Genomic DNA, 27,391 nt, shown 5'->3' on the forward strand with positions numbered 1-27,391 from the left:
GTGTCCTTATAATTAGGCACACTATTGGTAACTAAATACATTGAGAAATATATAATTTTTCCATGTCATGCTGTGCAAAACCTTACATTAATACAAGCATTATTTTAAGGGTAAAGGAAAATTTTTTATAATTTACTTTGCGTTGTTGTGAAGACTGAGAGGGATGTAGAGCTTACTGCTACAGCTCTTACAGTATTGTATGTGAAAAAGTAGGTTAGGAAGTTAAAAATCTGAACAAAAGCTTTCACTGGCTTATCTATTTATTTCTCAGATAATACATATTTTTAATTTGTATTATGATTGCTTTTTCTGCACTAACCTCTTTCAGGTCAGAAGCTTTAAACTGATGGCCATTTTTCTCCTAATCTGCACAGAAAGCACTAATTAATGAGTCATCTCTCTTTTAGATCTTTGTGACAATTTTACTTTCTTCCCCAAGCCTTCTCATACAAATTGACCCTTGAAATTATATAATGATGAGGGAGATTCTTCCATATGTCTTTGACCTTTCTGTCTTAAAAGGTACAGTAATGGTACTGTTGCATGAACTAGAAAAATCCCTCAAAGTATAGAGTAGATACGCAACAGATTATGTTTGGTTTAGGCTTATTAATTTTTGGACAGATTCCATGCCACTTTACATATGACATTTCTAATGAAATGAATGGAGTCTCAGTGGGAGTTCTGTGAGTAGTTTAGCAAGAGATGATTGAAAATGAGGAAAACATCAGGTACAGTGAAGCAGAGCACTTAGATTAACTTTGCTGTGAAGTGTGAAAATTTAGGCCCTCACAATGCCATATTTATTTGTGGTATATTGTTCTTTTGCTAAACTTCATCTATATAGAATTCAAGGGGGTAAGAAAATATATTTCCCAATAATTGAAGGAGGCCAGCTGTGAACTCACATCACATGGGGTTATCATTACTTTATATGTTATAGTAGTATTCTTTCAATAAACACATCTAATTTCAAGAAAAAATATTAATTAGGTTATATAATATAAACGCAGTCCCTTTTTTCCTTACCTTTGAGGGTCTACTACTGCACAGTCAGATGATGATTACACTGGAAGTTTTTCTATAGATACTTGTTTGGATTAGCCTTAACTTGTATTTCTTTATTGCTCAGTTCACACTTAGAACTTTTCCTCTTAGGCTGCATAAAAATTCATTCTCATCTTTGAAGATCCTTTAAAACTTAGGAATGTTCAGATCTGTCCTTCGTTCCTTTCTTCTATTATAATTTTCTGGAGTATTGCCTGATACAGAACATTCTTATAAGTGGAGAAATATAATGAAATTAAAAAATATTTTTCTTAACAAGTCTTTTAAATACTTGCCTAAAGGTACTCCCATGCTTAGCACCGAAAGCATATGTCTTGGTCTTACAGCATGTCTGAGTGGACTTACAAAAGAAGAACAAAACATATTGTGATGTGCCTAGTCTGAGCCAGCTCCAGTGTGTGTACGGTGTGCCAAAATATGGCTATTTGCCCAACATTAGAAGTCCTAAGAGCATGCTAGGCTTCTCAACTCAAGTACGGTGCTGCTAATGTATATATAAAGCTATATATAGACCCAGTCTGATTCAGAACACCATCAATGAAGCTTGTATTTCTACAACTTCCAGACTTGATACACCTGGGATATTCCTTTTCTTGATGATATTTAAGAGGAACAATATAAAATCATTATAATTTTCTCTATGTACAAGCAATCAATCATAACTTAACATCTGGAAATTACTTGTAATTCTGGTTCTGTATTTCATACTTTGCAACTTTGGCTTTATCTTGACTATTACAGATGTGTTACATGGCGTGAGCAGGCTCTAGTTCTCAAGAGCTACATCTGTAGGAGTAAATCAAATAAAGCAGAAAATCACAGAATCAAACACAAAATAGTTAATGTTGGAATGGACTTCTGGAGATGATCTAGTCCTAATCCCTTGCTCAAATCTGGTTCAGATAGAATAGGTTTCTCAGGGCCACATCCAACTGAGTTTTCAATATCTCCAAGGATAGAGACTCCATGCTTCTTTGTGTAACCTATTCTAGTGTTTTACCGCCCTCAGCATAAAAATAAATATTCTTATGTTTTAATGGAAATTCCTGTATTTCAGTTTCTGGCCCTTGTCTCATGTGTTCTCACTGGGTGCCATTGAGAAAAGTCTGGCTCCATCTTCTGTATTCCTCTCGTCAGGTATTTCTATGCATTGATAAGTTCCTCCTGAGCCTTCTCTTCTTCAGGGAAAATGATTCCAAATGTCTATCCTTATATGTCAGATGTTCCAGCCCCTTTATCGTCTTCATGTCCCTTCACTGGCCTCACTCCATTATGCCTGTGTCTCTTGTACTGGGGAGCCCAGAATCTGAACCAGCACTCCAGATGTGTCTCACCAGGGCTGAGCACAGGGGAAGGATCACCTTTCCCAATCTGCTTGCAATGCTTTCTGCTTAATGTCCCCCAGGGTGCTATTGCTCTTAGCTGCAGAGGCACAGCGCTGGCTCACGTTCAGTTTGTTGTCCACAGGAATCCTCAGGTCCATTTCTGCAAAACTGCTTTGGTCCTTCAGCTGGCTGGCCCCCAGCATGTACTGATGCATGGAGTTATTCCTCCCCAGGTGCAGGACTGGGCATTTCCCTTTGTTAAACTGCATGAGTTTCCTGTTGGCCGATTGCTCCAGCCTATTGAGGTCCTCCTGAACAGCAGCATAACCATCTGGTCTGTCAGATCCTTTTCCTGATTTTATGTCATTTATACGTTAGTACTTGCTAAGGGTGAACTCTGTCCTATCATTCTGATCACTGAAGAAGTTTGTCAGTGTGTGGTTGCACTGCTAGGTTGTTAGCTTTGTCTCCTACATTGTTCTGGTCCAAACCAGATGGCACTATGTCAGTGCTAACCAATGCCTGCCAGTTGTTGCTGGTCCTGGAATGGAGTCACATGGCATGGATGAGGCCATATCACCTTTTCAGTGTCACTCAGTCACAGTCCTCCAGCGATATAGTGGAAGGCTACACATTTGTCCCTTCCTGCTGTCCTTGCAGACCCACTTCTACTGTTGTACTACAAACGCTCCTCTCTGAAGTGCTCCTTTTCAGCCCTTTTATTAACCTACAACTGGGGAAATAGTGAAGAGATGCAAGGTCCCAACAGGGTGACCATTTGCAAGGAGGAGGAACCAGAAGTCAAAGGGATTTATTTGGATTTTTGTATCAAGCATAACTGCCAGGTTTGGGGTGGTAGGGGGCTGCCAGAATGCCCAGCATGGGAGGTGGCCATGACCTGCCCTGTGCTGGGCACAGCTGGTTCCAGTTGGATCTAACACCAATACAAACAGCAATTCACACCCCAAAACTGCTGCAGTCAGGGGACCCCACAGTGCCTTTGCTCAGGCAGTGATGAGGGAGTGCCAGCCACTGTGGGAGAAAAAATGGAGAAGCTGCCTAGCTGAAGTGTCTACCAAGAATTCGCATTCATGACACCGAGAGGCTGCTGAACCTGGTGAACCCTGCAGGTCATCATCTGCTCCTACTGTTCCATGTAGGGTCTCAGGATACTGTGATGAGGCCACTCAGAACGATCAAGAGAGACTATATGTCCCTTGAAGCAATATTAAAAGTATCTGGCGCACGGGTGGTTTCTCCTCTATCCTCTCAGTCAGAGGAAGGGGTTTAAGAAGGATGAGATGAATTGGACTGGTGAATGCTTGATTGTATGGCTGGTGCTGTACTCAAGGTTATGGCTTCTGTGATCATGAATCTACCTTTGAGAAGCCTGGTCTGCAGGGAGCTGGTGGGATTCACCTGACCAAGTGGGACAAGAAGGTGAATACGATCCTATGGCTCTATATTTTCGCATGCTATACGCTGCAGTGAGTGTTTAAGACGCCGGATTGCTGCCTTCCGTAGCAGCAGGCATGTAAGGTCTGCGACTGCAGCGCCCTCCTCTGTCAGAGGAGTCGCCCAGCACCCCACGGCAGGACGACTTCGTGCTAAGTCTGTGCCAAGGGCAGACACCTGCCTACGCTGCCCTGCCACTGCTGCTATCACTGTCAAATCCAGGGACAGGGGGAAGAACTCAGTGAGTGAGAGCTAGTGAGCATAAATTGTATTTATGCTCTTGTCAGAGGAGGAAAGAAGGGGAATCTCCAGCTTAGTGACACTGAGAATGACATCTACAGAGAGGAAGGATGCCTACGGGAGGGTGAACCTGCCATCGCTGCAGCTTGACAGTCTCCCATGGCAACTCGGTGGAAAAGAGGAAAAAAATCATCAGCTCATGGATTATGTCTGTGTAGCAGCTAGCTATGGCTCAGAGCAGAGTGCCACCCCAAAGGGTATGTGGTATGGTAACGGCAGAGTGAGTCACACACTCACGTGTCCTGAACAAGACAAATCCTGTCAGGACTCCACACATAGCCACACATGTGACTGTCTCTGATGGTTTGTCCTTTGCATGGGGAAAAAGAAGCCATGCTACTTACAAAAATGACACTGCACACGCTGCTTGCCCCCCAAAAAGCCAGGCCTTCCAGATTCCTAAAAGCAATAAATGCAGCTTTTGTTAACAAATGTCATTTTATTTATGAAGCATTATCTGGAGGAACTTGCCACCACTGCTCTTTTCTTGCATCTCCCATCTCCCATGAGCCCAACCCAGCCTACACACACTCAAAAGAAATGCTAAGCCACAAAACTTTCTCTGTCCTCCTCCTCAACCTTCGTGACACAGGTCTGTTTTATCTGCTGAGTTTCTCTGAGGCCTTGGAGAAATCAGGAGCATGGCCCATTTCCAAGTCAGCCGTATCAGAGTTTGGCAGAAACCATATTTAATCTCTTACTCTGTGGACGCAAAATCTGTACCTCATCTGACGTTCAGGGTAAAAATAAGCATCTTTTGGTTCCTTTCATAGGACAGACTCTGGGTCCAGGCAATGTGGTTCTGATAGTGATCCTAAAAAATGTCATCACAGCTCCTCTGGGACACTAGGTGTCCTTTCTGTGCAATAGTAACGCATACATTGCAGGTATAAGTGTGCCAGCTGCGTAGACTGTTGAGATCACAGAAGCCCTGCCTGACTACTTTTGTAACTGACAGGGCAGCAGCACAGCACAAAGAACACATAGCAGACTGGCCAGCACCTCTCCATTCTTCTGTAAAGCATCCTCCAATTGCAACACCAGTGGTTAAGTTTTCTCTTGCAGCACCACATGCTCAATCCACTTCCCATACAAAACAGGCTACAAAGAGACAGCAAGGAACTCCAATGTGTACAGAATTAATCTGAGAGCAAACATGACCCAAGTTGACACCACCTCTCCTTGCCCACAGCCCCCTCTTGCTGCTACTCGGATATTCTAGTTCTTACACTTGAGTCCAGGAGACCACCATCCCACCACTTTGAACATAGTCACTAGATTATTAGGGCCATCTTATTGAGAACTTGTCCTGGTTTTGTCAGGGATAGAGTTAGTTTTCTTATTAGTAGCTAGTGCAGTTCTGTGTTTTGGATTTGTTGTGAGAATAATATTCATAACATACTAACGTTTTACTTGTTGGTAAGTAATATTTACCCTAAGCCAAGGACTTTTCAGTTTCTCAGGCCCTGCCAGCAAGAAGGCTGGAGGCACACAAGAAACTGGGAGGGGACACAGCCAGGACAGCTGACCAAACTAGCCAAAGGGATATTCCACACCATATGATGTCATGCTCAGCATATAAAACTGGGGGAAGATGAAGGAAGGAGGGGATGTACAAAGTAATGGCATGACGAAGCCCTGCTTTCCTGGGGATGCTTGATCACCTGCCTGCTGATGGGAAATGATGAGTTAATTCCTTGTTTCACTTTGCTGGCATGCACAACTTTTGCTTTACCTATTAAACTGCCTTTATCTCAACCCACAGGTTTTCTCACCCTTACTCTTCTGATTCTCTGCCCCATCCCACTGTGGCGGGGGGTGAGTGAGGGGCTGAGTGGTGCTTAGTTGCCAGCTGGGGTTAAACGATGACAGAACTCTTCCCTCTTTTTTTCGCCCAGCTTCTGCAATGGGTCCAACTCAGACTTTTTTAAACATGGCTGTGGACCTGGCCTTCCGATGAATGTGGTTATAGCAAAGATCCTATGGAAGACTGTGCACTGTGCCATCTGTTCCCAGCTGCCAGGAAGGACTTCACAGAGGCATCTAGTGATAAGGTCTGGAAAGCATCTATGGAAGCACAGTAGCTGCCCTGCATGACAGCATCCATCAGTACAGCTTTGAAATCCTTTTATTTAGAACCACAGGCTGACCCAATGTAACCTGCAGCTGACCTTCTTGCAGAGGGCTATTGATGTCACCCATGTGCGGGAGTAGCTCAAGTAACAGAGGAACAGGGAGACCTTCAGGTCTCCTTGACGGTGTAATCTACATGGATCTAACCCTCTGTTAAGGTGGGACTCTCCTGGGGCTCCACATGTTATATTGCATCCACAATACCTGTGGTGGCAAGGACTTGTGAAGCAGCACAGCACCTTTTCATTTATTTATTTTCCCTGTGCTGTTACTTTCTCTCTCCTTTTGTAACTACTTTTATTTCCTTTCAAATCCATCTTTTGAGTGCCAAAGTTTCATACAGTAAACTTTGTAATAGGTTTATATTGTCTGCTAATGTTGTTGCCTGGTGACTAAAGGATATTTATGTGCCTGGGTAGATGAAATGAGTACAGAGGACAATGCAATATTGGGAAAGAATAACCAATAAGACTAGAGGTAACAAAACCCTAAGTGTGATCTGACTGTGACAGGGGAATGAAAATAAATCTGTGAGAATTTCTGCCTGTGTAGAGCATGGAGAAGAAAAGAACAAAGACATAACTGGAAAAGAGCAAGGCAAAGAAAGAGCAAAGAGTGAAAGTATAGCTGAAAACAAGACATGAAGCTGCAGCTCCCAGAAAGAGACAGGGGCTGTGGCTGTCGCTGCACTGTGCAGCAAGACAGAGCTAACAGATCCAGGGATGGAGAGGAGTGGGGGTGACAACAGCTGATCAGAAAGGAGAAGGGGAGAGGAAAAGCCGATCTATTTTTAGCTGCTGTTACGATAAAAGAAAGTGATCCATCGTGTTTGTTGCTTTAGTGGAGCTGGCCTCTAGGCAGACAGGTGCAGATGGTCACACACTTCTCTGTCAGGAGGTCCTATGGGGTCAGGAAGGCCAGGCTGGGCACCAAGGGACTGGAGGACCTGATCTGGCTCTGGCTGCTCCTGCTAGAGAGGATCAACACTCTTTGTTCAAGCTGTTTGAGGCACATAGGGTAGACATGGCATTGATGGCACTGAGGTTCTGGTGTCAAGCCTGACTGCTCAGCAGCCAGCTGGCTGAATATCTCTTGTGAGATCCTGCAGGACGGCAGTCCCTAGCTGAAGGGAACATATGGCCCATAGCTGTTACCAAATGTCCACATCATCCAAGATCACATGAAGTGAAGTGTTACTTGCCAAGATGTGGCACCTGAATCTCCTCCAGGAGGCCTTTATTTGTAGATGGTATCTTTAAACTACATGAACGTCACAAGTCCTACCAAGGATTTTACACAATGTAGTGCCCAGTTCTCCTTTGGAGATTTGTGCTAGAAAATCCTTTAGCACTCTGGCTTTGTTTAGATTAGATTTGATGTGTCCTTTTTCAAAGAAATGACTAAAGGAATTCATTCTTGCAAAGCTGACTGGCACTTTGCTGAGATCTGGTTTCAGGCTGCACTCTAGATTTCTCTGTCCTTCTTACATCTTCTTCTATTGTGTTCATCTTTGTTACAGATACATATTAAAAACAAAACAAAAAACAAAACAAAACAAAAAAAACAACAACAAACCAAAACCAAATCCAAAAAACACGCTGACAAGACTTCAGCCCCAATCAGGTCTTTCAGTATATATTACATATTTCTCCTAGACCATTTCTTACAAAAAAGTATTTACTAGAGTGATTTTACTCTAGAAAGCATCATGAAGCATGATTCTTCTATACTGCACTTAAAGTAATTAGCTTGCTGATTGTTTTGATCTATCTGATCTGTCTGTAGTTAGAAAGAGAATCTAATAAATTGAGTAAGTTTGCCAATGAGATTTTTAGGTGATGCATCTTCTGTGAAAAGACTGAAGTGTTTTTCCACCACTACAATATTTTGTGCTTTCTATTTAGTCATCTGCATATCCAAATCAATTATCTTCTCCTACAATCATCTAATTAATTTATTTTGAAGGTTCTTCCATCTTTTTAATTTCAGTTATTTATGCCACATGCTGGAATTCTATCTTCATTTTTGAACTTACTGTTAATAGCTCTTCTGTAGAAAACTTGTTTCATATCAGTATCTTGCAAACAATCTTTAATAGGATTCATCTTACTGAGTATTATTACAATTCAGTAGTTGATTGACTAAGATGAAGATAGTTAAAATAACTATCGAAGATGACTGTTCATTTTTCCAATATTAGACACCCACTTTAGGTTGAAGTGAATCACCTATATCCCTTCATTGACTTTAAAAAGACTTCAGAGTGGTGAGCTGAGATTTATATAATTGATGTTCAGACATTCAAATTAAGTAAATTGAATAGCAGTATCTTTTGCTCTAAGATTTCCATACATGAAAATCTTGTCCAGGATTTTTACTGAGTACACTGATTATTTTTCAGTCCTGGAATTTTTGCTCCTAGAATACATTACAATATAGACCAATATTACAGCTAACCTTACCCATACAAACAATTTTTATATCATGCTGTGGCCTAAATTTGTTCTTATATTTATACTCAAAGATGCTTTTTACTTCTATTTCAGTGTCAGTTCTGAACGTTATGGGTTATCTGCTCATGATCTAATGAGACAATTAGATTTGCTTCATTGCTTTCCTTTGCCTTTTTTTGGCATTGTAGGAAGAAACCCAAGAACATCAAACAAAACAACCAAACTAAACCAAACAGAAGTCTCCAACTTTCTGTGTGGTTTCTACCTGAAAAGATGAAGCCAGCAGGTATGGCCTTCTACACATCTAGATGCCTATTGGAAATAGGACATAAGTGCCCCAAAACATGTCCTTGCACTGTGGACGTGTCCTTCCTGTTCTTCTTTCATTTGTTGTGTTTAGGTTATTCTTAATAACTCATTTGCTTTTTGGCACTTCATATTTTAAGAGTAGATCCAGAATGTTGCTTTGCTTTGTATTATATGTTACAGTTTGTGTATACTGCAAACTCCCCGTTCTACTTCCTGTGCTACCCACTTCTCTTTTGTGGGCTACTTTAAATGGCATAAATCCATGGCCTATGAAGAAGGCCAAGCTAATTCAAAATAAGTTATCATAAATATCAGAAGCACACAGAACTCAGTAGCATGGCAGTCTGTTCCAGGTTTCTCTGACTTCAGGTTTGCTGTACTATCTTTGTACTTCATTGCACTGGAGTAAATAGGTACCCTCTTAGTGCTTTTTGCAGCTAATGCCACAATTTTCCTTTGTATGAAACTGCCTTTGGAAAACCATTGGTTTCTAATGACTTAAGCAGCCCTTTAGTATCTTTTCTCACCTGCTTTGTCCAGCTTGTCATTTGAGCATATGCTTTCAGTTGATTCTGTCTTTTTCACCAGTATATATTAGACAAAGAGCCAGATCAGTCATATCTGCCAGGTCATGCAGAGATTTGATCCATTAATTTTTTTCTGAACCATGACGATCTTAGAAATATTTCTGATTTCAAATTTCAGTGGCTGAATATTTCTGGCATTATTCTGTAGGAAATCCATTCCTGAAAACTGTTTTTTTCCAATACCATGATTCAACTGGTTTACTAAAGTTTTTCAGACACACTCTTTCATATATTCAGCTCAGCATATCTGAGTTGGACCGACCAGGATGTTGCAGGAGAAAATTATTTAACTGTGTCTGAGAATAGAACATGTTTTCCCATTACATATTACAGATTATGATAATTAGCTGTAACACTGAACTAGACAATCTAATTAATTAGTGAGCTCAGCAATAATTTCTGATATATAAAAGACATAAACCTGCTAATTTCCTTTAGGAGTCTTCTATGGGCTTTCATAAGTTTGGTATCACATAAAATCTTCAGAGACCAATTTAGAGAAAAAAGGTGGTATCATACTGTAAAGAGCTCTTTCACCATGGATACCATATAGTCACTGGAGCACTATGTGCTCTGAATAGCAGTGCTAGCAGCATGGAAAAGAATTCCCCCCGCAGAGCCTCTGGGCACCTCCAGGGTCTGTAGCAGTAACATCTGAGGATCCCAAGCTGGATGCTCTGGAAGGGGGTTTATCAGGCTGCTTTCGATGTGTCTGTTAGGGGCTTATTTATTCCTAGTGGAAGGTGACTTGGGATTGTTAAAGCATGAGTCCTCTTACTAGACTGTTCAATAATTTGGTTACACATCCTTATACTAAAATTAAGAAACCTGAAATATGAATTTGTCCTATGCTTATTATAGTTGGTGCAGTATGAATTATTTTTCCAGAATCTGCTGTCACTGTAGAATACACAGTTCCCTCAAATGATGATTCCCTTCATAGTCATTATATTTTGTTTTTTTATTATATTTGAGAACTGCGGTTCTCAGTTATAATTTTATGTAAAATCTCTACTCTCTTTTTATTATATCTCAATCTTCAGCCTGGGGGTTGTATACACTTTATTAGGTAATATGATTTTGAAGACTATCTTTACCTTTCTCTAATAAAATTACTGTAATGTTACTTCTCCCTGCTGTATGTTTAAAAAAAAGAAAAAAAGAAAAAAAAGTGGAGAAAGGAGTTAAGAAAACTGTATCACGTCATCCTTTTATTACTTCTTTCACTTTCCAATACTTATATAAAATGACATATCTTTAAAAAAACCCCAACATACCCACAAACCCCAAACAAAATGCAAGTGAATCATAGCAACACAGTCTCTAATACATATATATATTATATCCCTAGAGTCAGATGTCCACCCCAAAAAAAGAAAAATCAGCACATTACCTTTTGTAGCAACCTGCACTGACCTGCATTACTTGATCAAAGGAATGGACCAAGACAATGATCTTTACTTTGGCATTCCAGTAGCCATAAAATATGCAAGATCACATTTCTCAGGGTCAGAGAAGTATATAAATGGAGTCTGTTAGTCAAGGCCTTTTCTGCCTTTCATCCCACCCCATCAATGAGTGGGCTGGGAGTGCACAAGGAGTTGGAAGGGGACACAGCCAGGACAGCTGACCCCAACTGACCAAAGGGATGTTCCATACTGTATGACATCATGCTCACCATATAAAGCTGGGGGAAGATGAAGGAAGGAGGGGATGTACAGAATAATGGCATTTGTCTTCCCAAGTGACTGTTACACATGATGGAGCCCTGCTTTCCTGGAGATGGCTGAACACCTGCCTACTGTTGGAAAGTGGTGAATGAATTCCTTGTGCTTTGCTATTGTGCATGGCTTTTTTTTAACCTATTAAACTGTCTTTATCTCAACCCACAAGTTTTCCCACTTTTACTTTCCTGATTATCTCCCCCATTCCCCTGGAGGGGGGAGTGATTGAACAGCTGTGTGATGCTGAGTTGCCAGCTGGGCTTAAACCATGACAGGAGTGACTAGAATTCTTTTTATCATGTGATCAGTACCAAGCCTGTCTCTTCTTTTTCTTGACCAGTGCAAATTTTCATATTTCACTTGTGCCTTGTTTCCTCATCAAGCATCCCCACAAGAAAATATCAGCTGAGTTGCTAGAGCCCTCCTGAGCAAGTATGTATCACATGTGAGAAAAACCACGTGGAAACAGCCAATGCATAGGTGGGCCAACTTGCAGCAGAGAGAGGACCTGCTCTGTGACTAGGGCACAGCAGTAGGAAAGGACAAAAAGATGAGTACTAAATTGCCTGTATCCCTGGGGTAAGTTTACCTCCTACCTAGGAATAACCCAGGTGGTTCCAATAGTTTTTATCTTATGCGGACATAGGTTAGGCTGGCCAATATCATGCCTAGCAGTAAAACATCTCGTATGTAAACAAGGAACGATGGGCTGTCTGGGAAAGATGAATTATGGGAGCAAGTGGTGATGCTGTGGCTGCCAATTTCATGGCCTCATTTATTTTTTGGTCCCCATGGAACTAAGGCATTTTCCGTTTGCAGTGTTGGCAACTTACCTAATATCTTCTCATGAAAAATATGACAGGGCATTCATTTCTGTCTTGTACAAGGAAAGTGCCTTTTGTCAGGCACAGTATTGCTGAAATAACCATGCAGTTGGCTGTCCTGGTTTTGGCTGGGATAGAGTTAATTTTCTTTCCAGTAACTGGTAAAATGCTGTGTTTTGGATTTAGTATGAGAATAATGTTGATAACACAGTGGTATTTTGCTTTTGTTGCTAAGTAGTGCTTACCCTAAGTCAAGGACTTTTCAGTTTCCCATGCCTTGCCAGTGAGCAGGTGCACAAGGAGCTGGGAGGGAGCAGAGCCAGGACAGTTTACCCAAATTAGCCAAAGGGATATTCCATACTGTAGAACATCATGCTCAACATATAAACTGGGGGAGGTTTATCAGGAAGTGGTGATAGTTGCTTGGGGATTGGCTGGGTGTCAGTCAGTAGGTGGTGAGCAATTAATTGTATTCTGTATCACTTGTCCTCTCTTGTTTGTTTTTTTCTCTTTTTGTTGTCTCCCTTTTCATTATTATTGGGTTTATTGTTTATTATTATTATTATTAAATTAGTAAACTCTTCTTATCTCAACCCATGGGTTTTACCTTGTGTCCAGTTCTCCTCCCCATTCCACCAGAGGTGGGGGACTGAGTGAGTAGCTCCATTTTACTTTAGTTGTCAGCTGGGATTAAACCACAACATTGGCACAATAAATGGAGGGGTAGGTGTTCCTGTTGTCTATATTAGTAAATGAAATAGTGAGTGGAAATGGTCCTGAGTACTGTAACTGCATCACCTCTACTATTAAACATGGGACCCTATCACCCTCTCAACAATTCCTTTGCTTGGCTTAAGCTAGGGACATTCCCAATAAACATGATCCATCACTCTGTTTGTACAGAGTAAGGGCACAAAAAGGCTTTGGAAGTCACCCTTGCAGCATGAGCCTTGTTGGTAGTTAAGGACTTTCTGAGAACCGTGCTGCTGGCTTCTAATTTTCTAGACTCCTTGGGAGAACATACTAGAAGTTTCCTGTTCTATGATGTCCTCAAGTATCTGCCAAATATTACTAAAGGTGCAATGGCTTGTAATTGGACAGTGTAATGCAGCCAAAGGGATTTACTACAAGCACATTTTTATATTTAAAATTTCCAAATCCCAACCAGTTTCTACACCACAGCCTTAAATATAATACAGCTTTAACCACAATACTCTTAAAATACTAATTAAAAGATTGGGGGAGCAAAACAAACAAACAAACAAACAAAAAGAAATGCTAACAGATAAAAAAGCACAAATGCAGTTTCCAGGTTCTCTGATTGTATTTACAGAGGTCTGGAAGCAGTATCTCAATGTGCAGACACTACATCACCCCGGGACAGGTAAGGAATGGGAAATTTTCAGGACTGTTGAACACCAGAAATTTTCCCAGTGGCTCAGAACAAAGCTATTTTTCTATAGTTCCTTTCTGTAATTAGGGTACTTTGGAAGAATCCATATCATTTGGTGGCTGTCAATCTCTAATTTTCTTCAGTAGTGAAGTGTTTCAGGTTAGATATATTTTGATGTACTGAGATATAACACAAATAAAAAAAGTCTTTAGATTTCACACAGAACCTTTATAATTTAAAAGTTGTTTATGATAATTTTATTATTAGGTAACTATAAAAAGAGGGAAAGGTAGTATTCATATAAACAAATATCACCCTACCACAACAAAAAAATCTCTTAAAGTCATATGTCAGAATAAAGAAGATTTATAGAACAAAATTTTATTATAAGAACTTCTTTCTGGTGTAGCAACATGCAAAGTTTACTGTACATCCAGAGAAACTGAATACAGACAAGAAAGTACATCTATGATGTATTTTTTCTTTGATAAATTTCTGTGAAAGTATGTAATTATTAAAAATTTTGCAAGGATTTTTAAAGATGATGGGCACTTGAAGAAAAACTGTTGTATTTACTCATAGTAAATGTTAGCCTTTCTTAAAATACATGTGGCTCTGAACACAAATATATTGAACACAGTCTGAAGATGCAGTTGAGAAAGCAAATGGTTCCAAGACAAGCTGAGTTCTGAAGATGAGGTGCAGCTTCCCTTTATCTCACTGGATATTATATTCACCTGCTAGCAGTCATATTAAAGTGAGGATTCTATTTTTGGTGAATAAGGATCAGAGTGTAGCCCTAATAGTACATTTTCTATGGAAGCTTCCATCAAAGAATGAGGTAAAAAAGAAAAAAAAAGAAAGCCATCACTGTTCTGCATTCAAATCAAGCTGATAACTATGGTCTTATTTCAATGTGGCTAGAAGAAAACCATTACAAAGTCCTTGTTTGGATTGCAGTCTAAAACATAACTTCATGTCAAAGGGTGATCAGAGACTGGAACCCTCTCCTGTGAAGAAATGCTGAGAGTTGGGCTTGTTCAGCCTGGAGAAGACAAGGCTCCAGCAAGACCTTGTTGCAGCCTTTCAGTATATGAAGGGGGCTTATAAGAAAGACAGAGAGGTTTTACCAGGGCCTGTAATGGTAGTACAAGGGGCAATGGTTTTAAATAGAAAGAGGAAAGGCTTAGACTGGTCATAAGGAAGGAAATCTTTACTGTGAGGGTAGTGAGGTACTGGAAAAGGTTGTCCAAAGAAGGTGCGCATGTGCCATCCCTGTAAGTGTTCCAGGTCAGGTTGGATGGGGTTTTGAGCAACCTGAACTATTGAAAGATGTCCCTGCCCATAGCTAAAACATGCACAAATGACTTAAAGTTTTGTCCACAAAAGACAATTGATGTAATTTCAATAGAAATGCAGAAAGATAATAATCTGACTTTTGAAACATTATTTAACAATTTAATATGGTTAATGGCCCAGTGTTACTTCAGTTTTTTATATCTTCCCCCAAAATGACAATTCAGAATAAAATCAGTGCTTTGAAATATTTAATTTTTATTTTTATTTTTATTTTTTTGCTAGACGTCTTATATGCCTCATTCTACCTCATTGTAAATTAGATCCTCAAGCCATGACATTTCTTAGGAAAACATTTTCACTAAATATCAGCAGCAAGAACTCACACTACTGGAATTATACCAATTCTTGCAGCAAACTGCATGCCTATTAATCAGCAAAATGTACTGTGGTGTCTTCTTTCTAAACTGTAAGCCAAAAACGTGTACACCCAAGGGAGCAGAAAAATAACATGTTTGTTTAAACTTCTTTTAGTGATTTCCTCAAAGATATCTAGCAAGAAAAAAGAATACTCTTTCTGTCTGTCTCTTGTATCTATCTGAAATAGACTTCTGAAAATTGCTAAACCCTAAGTTTTTCTGCAGATAATGTATCATATATATGTGTAATCTTTAAAAATAAATATCTTTGTTCTTGAAAGTCTCCTGACTCTGTAATTAGAGTATGCCAAGCTATGAAAAGAATGTGTAGTACAAATGCTAGACAGCCAGAGCAATTAAGAATATAATTAATACTACACAATACTATACTATCAACCTTGAACACTCTTAAGATTAACTGTAGGCTCAAATGCTTTCCAGCACCATAGTGAGCATCAGGGAATAATGGGACGTCTGAAATTCTTGTGATGCATTTGAGCTTAGGGGCTATTCTTCCTGACGTGTTAGTAATGCTTTTGTGAAGCGCTGAAGTTAGTGTACTGGAGTGTAAAGTGAATGGTTTAAGTTTTTAGATCAGGTTCTGCATCTTAGCTGCTTGATGAGGTCAAAGAGATCACTGTACCTCTCTTAATGCATAGTAGTTCACATCTATAAAAAAGTTTAAAAGATATTTGCTTCTTTCATTTATCACTTCTAGGAGCAAATTTGTCTTCATAATTTTTGAAAACTGGTATAAAATAGGTGGTACCCATTTTACTTTCACTAACTCTTTTCAAATTACTGATGCCAAAAGAAGGAAGAGAAGCAGGCCTAAGAGAAAGCTAGACCATTTTGCATTTATTAGGAATACTAATGTATAATTTTCAGATTGCCAGTTGTGGCCAGATTCCCAGCTTGGATGCCCACACTGGTGAGAAAAGTGAAAGCTGTGGTGTTCATGACTTTAGAGCTAATTTTGGTAAATGTACTGCCAAAATACTAGTTCAGCAAAACTTTATGAAATCAGTATTTTGCATAAAGTTCTACGGATCATGCTATGAGAGATGTCAAACACAGGCAATTGCTCTATTGAATCTTTTATTTTTATATGTATGATTTTTTATTTAAATCTAATATGCTTAAAGATTACACTAAACAAATAATCTCATTAATTATGCTTTTTTGTCAGTTCTCTGGTTAGGAACTGAGAGTAACTTTATATGTGTTTTCATACTTTTTCAAATTAAGGCTGAATTATTTTAACTTAAATCTTTTTGATTGAGCACATATATTTTACATCATGCTTACTCTAGGTTAAGAATGTGCATGATCTGTTCCCATATGCTTACAGATTAGTGATTTTTAGGACTTTTAAAAGTAATAATACTTCACTTTGATTTCTTAGTAATGCCTATGTTAATAATAAAGATAGAAAGATTTCATGTTGCAGCCAGCCCTTTCATCTAATTTCTTTTTATTAGAAGCAAATAAGTATCGAGTTTTGAAAGAAAATTAGGACAAAGATACAGAAATAACATGTTAAAAATACTTTAGTATTTTTTATTCTGTTACCTTTATTTTGTCATCTTTTGGAGTCATATGCACTTGTGGAAAACTGCTGTTAAAATGCTACCAGGTTTCTCAGCTGGTACATGCTTATTGTGCTTTTGTTCAGAAGAGATACAGATCACTTTGTTCAAAACAAAAGAAAATAGGCTGAAAGATTTCTTATCCCATGGTTGGCTTAATTTTGAACCATTCCATAGCCTTAATTTTGTTTACCTTCCCATCATTAGTACTGTCTCTAACCTGCCTGGCATATTAATGCAAGCATCACTAGGTAGAGTCCATTAGCTTGGTTATCTTCTTTAATGACATTTTATTCATTAAAAAATTATTCCTTGAATTGAAGCAGAATTTAATTGAATCAGAAAGGAGCTGAAAGTTAGGCAGTTTGATTTCTGAAAGGTTAGGCTTGACAGTAAGGGATGCCTTTGCTGGATTAGAAGAGGCTACCAGAGCAATTACTTGACTTTCAGTCGCAAAATGGAAAAACTGCCTATAAGCTAATTTTGACATCTCATAATTAATTTATTAGTACATTTTTGGAAACAAACAAACAAATAAACAAACAAACTTCTCTAGATCTACTTCTTTTTTAACCTTCTGGAAAGTTCTTTAGAGGAAACTTGTTTCTTTTTTAGTAGGACAGAAGTAATGGAAATCAGTAGTTGCATCATAACTGAACTTGACCTTCTGCTTCCATGAGGTTGCAGGGAAAGGAAGGGACCTTATTTATTATTACATAACATTTTTTTTCAGAACAACACAATTTAATATTCCAATTCAAAATTACTTTTTGGTTTTTGATTTTTGTATCTCAGAATGCTAAGCAAGCTATAGCGAAATTAAACATAATGAACAGTTATAATTTTTATCCATTGACATTTGCTGTCTTTTCTCATCTGCTTCACTTTTTAAAAGAATTAAATGCTTCTAAATAAAAATATGTTTAATTTACATTACTTTCATGATATGTAACTCTTAGAAATGTCAAGAGAAGAAAGGTTCTGGATCAGTCTTATGTTCAATATCCATTAGAAGGACTGAATTTACATTTGTCCCATTTAGAAGAACCAAACCATTAAAAGGTAGCTAGAAGGAGGGGAGGAACATATTGAAATCCCCCAGTAAACACAAACATGGTCATGAATTACACCTTATGAATTAATTAGCGCTAAGGTGCCTTGGAGCAGATTACAATTTTCCATAGCCCTTTCAGAAAAACTCTATTCCTTAAGCTGCTAATGAAAGACTTTCTGCAACACAGTATGGAAGATGATAATCCTATTGTTACTGAATGCACCATCTGATATACATATTTACTTAAAATTCCAGTACACTGAAATAGGCTATTTCTTCTTTATCCTCCAGAAAAATTACATGACATTTTAATTACGTAGATATACAGATGGATGCGAGGAAAAATTGATATTTGATTTTATTAAAGTTAATTTAACACCATATAATTACCCTCCACATCAAACAAGAATGGGCTATTAATTGGGATAAGAAGACATTTACATAATAGAATCTTCTCAAGAAAATAAAACACCATGAAAATGCTCAAGTGAGCTATATAAGCTACATAGATATTAATATAAAACTGCAATTAAATTGAAATTATCATAAATCCATTATATAATACAAGCATTATTGTTATAGTATAAATAATTAAACTGATTAACAAAAGTGGTTGGGCAACCAAGTATATATGAAGTTACATACCTTACAACAAAGGCTCAGGGCATCCAATAGAGGGAGAGGCAGCTGCCTAAATTAGATGGACTAGATCATCTCTGCTGGCAGATTTTACTTCACTGGCTGGATAGGAATTACAAATACTTGTTTAAGAAGACAAAACTGATAACCCATGCTAATGAAATGAAATTTAGATGAAAAAGATACTTTCATTATGCACCCTAGCTCTCATCAGGAGATGTGAGTACCTTGCTAGGTTAAGTTCTACAAGACAAAATCAGAAAACATTCCACTTAAGCATACATTTTCCTATAAGCTGAAAAAAGCTGAAAAAACAAATCAAAGATAACCCCCAAACTCAGAGCTCAAAAATAATCTCTCTCACACACATACACATCCTGAACAAAACAAAAAGAAAAAAACCTACAGAAAAAATGTTCACCTATAGGCGACACAGGCAAAGGTAAGTTGCAGCTCAGTTATCCTAATTCAAGTAGTTTCACCTAACATTGTTGGACACAGTGAGATTCCTTAGGACAGTTATGGCAACACTACTAACAACAAGTTGTTTACCTCACTAGCCCTTCAAAGGATGCATCATTTATCTTACCAACATGTACCGTTTTACATGTGCCTTAGTGGCTCATAACGTTATAAAAGGAATGCCTGTAAGAGTCAGTGAACTTACTCTCAGTAGATATTAGTATTTTTTTTCCTCCATGTTCTTTATTACATGAAATTTAATTTTTATTCCTTGACATTTCAAGAGACATAAAGCTCTGATTTTTTTAGCTGAACTGTAGTGTGTGAATTGATTTTTCTGTCTTCTTTTGAAGCTGAATTCCACAATAGTGCTGTGTAAACGGTGTCTCAATAGAGAGGGTTCTTGACAAGGGTGAATCTTTCATTTCAACACTTCTTGTAAGAAAGGGTATAATAGCCAACAACATTGCCAGCTTGTAAAATTGTGTGGTATAACTCAAAGTTTTGTTGCATTGAACATTTTTTTGGCACTTTATATCAGACACAGAAGAAATGGAAAATTATTTTTTGAAAATTAGCTAATACTGAGTAATGCATGAAAATTCAGTCAAAATGTGGGGAGTTTGTAACATACTAATATCCAATCATTACGGAATACAGTAACTAAAATTATAACTTTGGAAATATATTATTTTTTGCAAGCTGGCGTCAGAAAACAGCTTTCAGTCTCTTGTTCTCAAAAAGCTCAGTTACAAGCATATCTGGAATTGTGTCTGAAGTATTTGTTTGCTTGGGTTGTTTTGAACTATGACACTGCACAGACTGAGATTCGTAAGACAGTTCTGCCCTCACTAAGTTCTCCTACGTGGAATTATCTTATTCTGACTTTGGTTGTTCCATCAAATTAATTGCAGGTTGCACCAGAGACATTTCAGGTGACAGAACGGCCAGTGATTCAGTTCTGGATTCTTTCAACATCCAGATATCCTGACATGAATTAAAACCTAGCTGAGAAAACAACCAAACAATATTTAGGAATTCCCTAGTTAACTTTCCTCTCACTTTCATGAAGAACCCTACAATATCCTTTAGTTCCAGAAGAAACTATAACATTTAAACAATCCAAGCATCTGGAAGGTACTTTTGTTTTTCAAGTAAATCTCCAAAACAATATTTACTGGCCTAAGAGGCAGCAATCCACTTCCTAGCTTCCTAAGCATTGTTAGGTTGTTTGCATTACTGCAGCAAAAGGGATGCAAAACAAATAATTTCTGATGATTCCCTTGTCACATATGAAGAATCCCAAAGCATAACACTGATGAACTCAGACTTTTAATTCATATTGAAAATGCTCATGCAAAGCTGCATTGGAGAGGAAGTACTTTTCAGAATATCTCTGATGCTTTCTCTTTGGGATTTTTAGTTTGCAAGACAGCTAAAAATTTACTTCAACTACAATGATAGGGAAGCAGAATGTTGCCTTTAGTCATATTGACTTGGTCAACATGTATCAATTAATTGCATACAAAATTCATCATCTGTTTGACATGTCTGTGCAAGGGGAGGGAGAGCTATGAACGTAAAGTGTTCTCCATTTTTGTGCATACGCATGGTTTTCATCATCAAATCTGTCTAAGAGCATGTGTCAGAACATGCACTATATGAGGTATTTGGGTACCAGAGGTACTTGCCACCTCAAGTATCTGAGGTGGTATCTGACATTTATTGAATAAACTGGTATCAGTTTTATTGAATTGTCAATAGGCTTATCTTGGTCAATTGACATGATTAGTAATTATCAAAATCAAGTTCCCCACTTAATTTGCTCTCAAGTGAGTGATTGTAACTGAAACAGCAGGCATTGGAGACTTTTGTTCTATTCATACACCAAAAATAACAGTCATAAAGACTGAGAAGTAACCCTGTTGAATTCACCAAACTTATTTGAATAAAAATAGGAATAAATAGACCAACCGTTTGTAATTTTCACAGTGCAACTCAGTTTTTTGTAATAACTCAAATTTCTTGAAAAGTAGTTAAATCCAATACAGTCAAGGTATGGATCAGATCACATGTGAAAAACTATAGCATAGATAAGTCTTGTGGCCACTTGTATGTAGCGGTTAGTATTAAATGTTTTTTATTACTAAAGCATTAGTCATAATCCACTGAACTCATGACAAGTCCATTATAGTACACTGGAGAAATCTGATTGTCAATAAACGTAAAATCACAGCTAGGAGTTACAGGTATTTGAAAGCGATTAATATCATTGTTGAATGAATAGTCTTTCTCACTCTCTCCCTGTGGGTAATAATATATATTTACTTTGATTTTACAGACAGTTAATTATGTATTTGAGAGAATAGACAATATTCATTTAAAAAAACAACACTCAAAACTACAAGTATATTTCCGAAAGCAAATGTATTTCGATTACTCACTTTGGCATTACACTTAAAATACCCAGTTTTATTTATCTGAAAGTCAATGTACACATCTTCACACAAAAAAAAAAAAAAAAAAAAAATAAAATAATTATAAAATAGCTTCTGAAAAACAAACCAGTATAAATATGACTTTTAAATCCTGTACATTATTCTTCAGTGGACTGCCTCTGAACTGTGTCCTATACTCTTCAATTATTTTTCAAAATGACTGGACCTTCGTAAGGAATAATCTACTATGTTAGAAGTTTAAGATTAAATCCTTACACAATGTTGGTTTCTCACCAGCTTTAGATGCTGATACAAAAGGAGGAAATTTATGTTTATAGTTTTAATCTTATTTTTTGTCAGTATACACGTCAAGTTTTAATTTCATGTCCCCGTACTCTGAAAAATGAACCTACCTAAAGCACAAAACCTTAATCCAATTTCAGTGAGTTAAACTTCTGATAATGACTTGCTTTATACTGAGAGAAATGAGCTAGTGCTCGTTACTGTTTGCTCTGCTTCCTCAAGGGTCCTGAACAGGTCTTTTATAAAACATCCTCAAACTAAGCCTTACTTGAGCTGGATGAGAAATATTTGGATGGGCTTTCAAACTTCTGACTAACATCAGAATTTAAGGAGATACAGGAGTTCTGCTGTGGTGAAAACAGTCCAGCATGCTTCTCTTCCCTCCAGATGAGCAATTTTCCACATTTCAGTTCTCTCCATTTCGGCTTCAACTGTGGCTCAGATTATTGTAGGAAACTTTCAAAGTAAATCAAAATCTTTTTGAAGGAAAAAAAAAAAAAGTTGTTACAGATGGTTTAGTAATTGAGGATGGATTAAATCTCCTTGATTTGACATGAACAATAGCTTATAAATTGAAGAGTCTCTGTTTATTCATGTAATTAATAGTAATACAAACTGATGTTGAGTTAGAAGGTTGAAATTAATACATTAATTAAAATCTGAACTTTATTTGTTGGGATGGCTAAAAAATCACATTTGCCCCTAGAAGGAATACGATGTGATTGAGTTCTAAAAGACACTTGAAAATATTAGGTTAATTCAGGCAAAATATTGATTCATGATTGACAAATATACTGATATCTGGCCCCGTAAAGACTGGAGTTGAAAATGGTACCTTTAGTGCTTTTGCACTGGACCAATTAATAAATTTACTTAAATTTACTCAAATGCAAAAGTGCTTTTCTGAGCCATTTCTCAGCTAACCTGCTTCCAAAGTTCCGAGCTCCAAAACCAGTCATTTTAAAAAGTGTATGTACTAATTGTACTAATGTACTAATAGTTTTATCTTTCCATGCTCTTTTTACACCCACTTTCAGTCTTATCTGAGAGTATTGAGGTGTTTTTTTCTTGTTCCTCCTTTCTATTAAAGTTGTACAAACGTCCGTCTGAAAGGATGATGTTTCTTGCATTGAATCTTTCATATGACATAAAATTGCAATTGTATAATCATCGCTAATTAGCTAATCTGAAATCCCATGTGACATAAGTATTAAATGTAAGCAATTTTTTTATTTGTGAGAACAGTATCATAGTGAAAACCACACTTTTGATAAAGACGTGTGAAAATGCAACTGTACATGTATGGTAGCAAAGTTTTAAATTACATATTGTAGTAATTCAAAATTTTCTTCCATTTCATATTACATAAATGGCTACATTAACCTCAGGTAGATCAATATGTACACACTTATTTCATATCCACCTAAGTCTTCCCCAAGAGCACTGCAAAGAAAATACATACAGATAAATACATGTTTAAAACCCCATGTTTTATCTATTTTGGCCATTGCAAGAGAAAGGGAGAAGGGGCAGGGACTGAGTGTGAAAATTTTGTAGCAATTTTGATCCAAATAGTCTACGGAACAGCTGAAATTATGACCTGAAAAATGTGGTTTATAATGGAAATGCTAAATGGACCTTAGCTCGATCATCACAGTTCTAGTGAGTGCTGCTGCAACACTGGATATATTTCTGTAAGTTGAACTCCTATGTATGGCAGGCTTCTATAACCATAACAGAAGGTACACTAATGGGCTAACTTCAACAGCTTGTTAGGTAATGAATTGCTAATCCATTATTTATAAAACTTATAATTAAGTCAATTCTAAAAAAAGAAGAGATAATCATTAATTTTCATCAAGTAATTTGCCATTGCCTAGCTCAGGATGAAACTATAGTCAAGATAAAAGACAAAAATTTTCTCACCTTCCATCATTAAACCAACCTTTCATATGAGACCTAATGACTGAAACATAGCAATCCAGATTCTGACAGTGGGTAGCTCATGGCACAAGAAAGTCAACAGAGCCAATGCAGAAATTCTACATACAAAAGCTTATAAACTCCCATACACAGATACATGCTTATAAACCTTATTTTTGTAGAAGTATAATTAAATAAGAAAAAAACCTCACCTTCAATCCTTTTAAATTGTGCTGGAAAATGAGATCTACCTAAATGTAAAACATGTACAGGAAATTATATAAAAAGCTGATTTAGAATATTAAAATCTGTTGTTGTCTACAATTTTCCTGCATGGTAGATAGGTATTTGTCCATATATTTTTATATAAAATGATAGTTACAGACCCGGTCTACTACCTCTCACTGTGCATACATACCAGTGAACTAGGTTGTGATTCTTTTCAGCACTATTTAGAAGATAAGGCAGACACTGATAGATGAACAGAAAAATTGCTCTTTTGAGTTAGTCTTGTTCTAAAACAAGTCTGCTTTAAGGACAGATAGATGACTCTCCAAGTTAGTCACTATTAGAATACAACAAGCTCTAAGAAGTTTGACTTTAAGCACCAAAATGCACATTATCTTATTTTTAAAGCTGAGGAATTCCAAAATTTATCTGTGGTGGTGGTTTGGTTTTTTTTTTTAACTCTCAGAAAGCAGTACAGTATGTCTGTAAGTTGTGGGTAGTTATAGCCTAAGGTTTTATTTCTCTTTTAAAGGGCATGCTTTTGGTTTAAAGAAAATAGGAAAACAATTTTCAAATATAGAGAAAGCTGACTAAATAGACCCTTGTGAGCAAACATGAAAGAGTTCTTAATAGCAACAGAAAATCTGGAACTTTGCTTGAATCTCAAACCCCAACCTTTTAATATGATAGAGACGCAAATTCTGCATCAATTATAAATCACTGTTTTCCACGGAGAGCACCATTTACAAATGAATTTGAGATTTCTTAATTTAGACGTGAAGAAGAGACTGACGATTGAATCATCCACATCTCACATAAATTACTTTAGAAGGTAAATATGGCAACATTTTTTGTCTAACCTAATGAGTATTAAAATATTTTTAGCAAACTAAAAATGGCTAAATGAAGGAATGCATAGACTATTTAACTCTTCAGATTCTCAAAAGTAAGAAATCTAGGTTCATATCTATCCAGAGAGATGGAAAACAAGTTTGAATCTGACTTTTTCAAGGACTGGCCTAGCTACTGTGCGTAAGATGGACACAACTCTATGTGCTAGTAACACCTTTTCAAACTTTACGTGTACTGAGGTCTAACTGTGGTATGTGTTAATGATATGTGTTAACCAGTTAGTCATTCTTGAGTCACCAGAAATGTCCTCATGGTATTAGCCACTATTCCTAACCTGATTCTCCATAGGTCAGTCTCAGAACCTCACTGAAGCAATAGCCTCTCTGCCTTGCACAGATATTAGCTTGTGGATCTTTCCTAGTCATCCTTTTCACGTACAGATAAACAGTTCCAAAATTCTGTTCATCCCTCAAGGGAGAAAGTAGACAGATAAGGACTAGGTGCTTCCACATTTATAATGGATTTTGATATTTAAAGCTTGGATGTGGTACCTGGAATTTTTCTTCTAACACCTGTTTCCCCGGATGACATTAGACACCTGCATTTCAACTACTGATTTCCACTCTGTTCTTCTGTGAAAGTTTAGTCCTCAAATGGATATATATTTTAAGAAAATACTTTTTTATTCTTGTGCAACAACAACATGTAAGGTAGTTTTGTACATGATGCATTTTAAAATATGTTCTGCATTTTAATTGAATTTTTATTTTTTTACTTAAACTATAAGTGGAACAATTGTGTTCTAATAAGTAAGAAAAATTCTTTGTAAAGAAAAAAAAAGCCTCAAGATAGAAATCAAGTATTAGAAGAATTTATACAAATGTGCATATCCTTTTTGGTTAAAAAAAGAATTTGTTGTACAGATGATAGGTATTACATATGTATTGTTCAATTGAGATGTTTTTGACATAGCACAAAGATGTGTACCAGAAATATTGAAACTGGTACATATAAAGATGAATGGAAATATGTGTGTGAAAATACATGAAAAATCAGTGGCACAAGGATTGAAAGAATGGCTTATACTGATAATGATGGGTGCCATTCCCAGTGTGTTTCCTAAGTTATCGTTCCCAGGAGAAAAACTGAGGATGATATCCTTTATGTGAAGTCCAGGAAAGCCTGTGTTCTCATGACTGCAGTGTAACTGACCCATCAGCAGAAGACTGAAGGGCTGGCCATAAGAGGATGACAACAACATTGCAGTATACCATCCATACCATCCCCTTCCCAGTTTCCAGGAAGACTTCAAGCACAAAGATATTTCAAACAAGGTAAAACAGGCAAGTTGGCTAAGACTTGTGGAAGATGAAATAGATATATATAATTATGATTCTGAGGCAAAGGACCTCTCCAAGACAAATAATGACACTTTAAGGACATTAACACATTTGTCACCACCTAATAAGAAATATCCCAGTTACATGATGAGGACTCAATACTGGTGTCACTTGACTTTTCTGTCACAGAGTGTTGATCCTGGTCAGACATGCAAACTTGAGTGCTGGTGCCTGTGAGTATGTGGATAAGAGAATATAAAAATGAAATCTATTACAAAGAATATGAGTGGGTAAAATCAACTTCTAGATTTGTAAATAAATACCACCTTCCTGATTCAAGCTCTTTTAAAGGGCTCTTTCAGGCTATGGCCCATCTTATCCTGAACTGTTGTCTAAAATAGGTCAGATAAAGTATGCCTTGAAAATATTTTTTTCTCATCTTTGATCATATGGAAAGTCTATGCTTACTAGCTTAGATGTAAATGTACCTGAAACTAGGCAAGGTGAATCCCACTGTGTCTCATTCAAGGTAAAGCACAGTGATTGTAGGGGACCATGAAATAGTCCGGGCTCCCTTCATCTTTGCTTGTCTACTGAGATCCTGCCCAGCGAGGCCTGTTCCAGTATTGCCTCATTTCAGACAAACAACCCACCTCTAATTAATTTCTTCCTGTCGGTCCCAGAATTTGCTACCTCTGCACCTAAATTTGCTTCTTCTGATACTGCTACCTAGGTCTTATACCACCTCAAACAAATAATATTACTGATACGATCACCAAGGCACTGCTGGCCTTGCAATAGTCTGCTCCTGAAAAAGCCAGCAGTACTCCCTTCCACTGCCTGGGAAGCCTGGCTGTCTCTGGCGTAACTCCCCTTTAACCACGAGTGAAATCCAGCCACCCTTATGGCACTGTTCCAGCTCCTCCCAGTGGTCTTGTATGGTTTAGAGTGAGGTGGCCCAGGTGCTTGGTTTAAAAGCCTATTTGACTCCTCTTCAGCTTTGAGTGAGGTGAAGCAGGAGACCTCTTGATGCCCAAAGTCAGCAGCTTCCATTCTTCACTTCCCCCACAGGTTTCATTGCTGTTACACCGGGGATGGACGGTGCCTGTCCCCCCACTGCAGCTGTGGTCCCAGGCTCTTCAAGCTGTTGCATCTCTAAGATCCTGGCTATTTCTCTTTCATGTTCTCTGACAATGCTGCGCAGCCTGCTCACTTCCTCCTGCAGCTCTTCCACTTAATGACGCAGCCCTTCAAAGGCAGCACAACTCCTTCGACAC

At 37.7% G+C, this 27,391-nt stretch overlaps 1 long non-coding RNA gene across 1 annotated transcript in view; it reads right to left on the reverse strand.

Annotated features, from left to right (window-relative positions):
* The window catches only part of LOC308064473, a 61,295-nt gene that overhangs the window by 26,940 nt on the left and 6,964 nt on the right, over positions 1-27,391 (reverse strand). The window contains exon 2 of the long non-coding RNA XR_013928397.1: positions 1,030-27,379. This is a non-coding gene — a long non-coding RNA (uncharacterized lncRNA). The remainder of the gene's footprint in view (positions 1-1,029; positions 27,380-27,391) is intronic.

The sequence above is a fragment of the Falco punctatus genome, assembly GCF_963210335.1.
Source record: "Falco punctatus genome assembly, chromosome: 5".
NCBI classification, from domain to species: Eukaryota; Metazoa; Chordata; class Aves; order Falconiformes; family Falconidae; genus Falco; species Falco punctatus.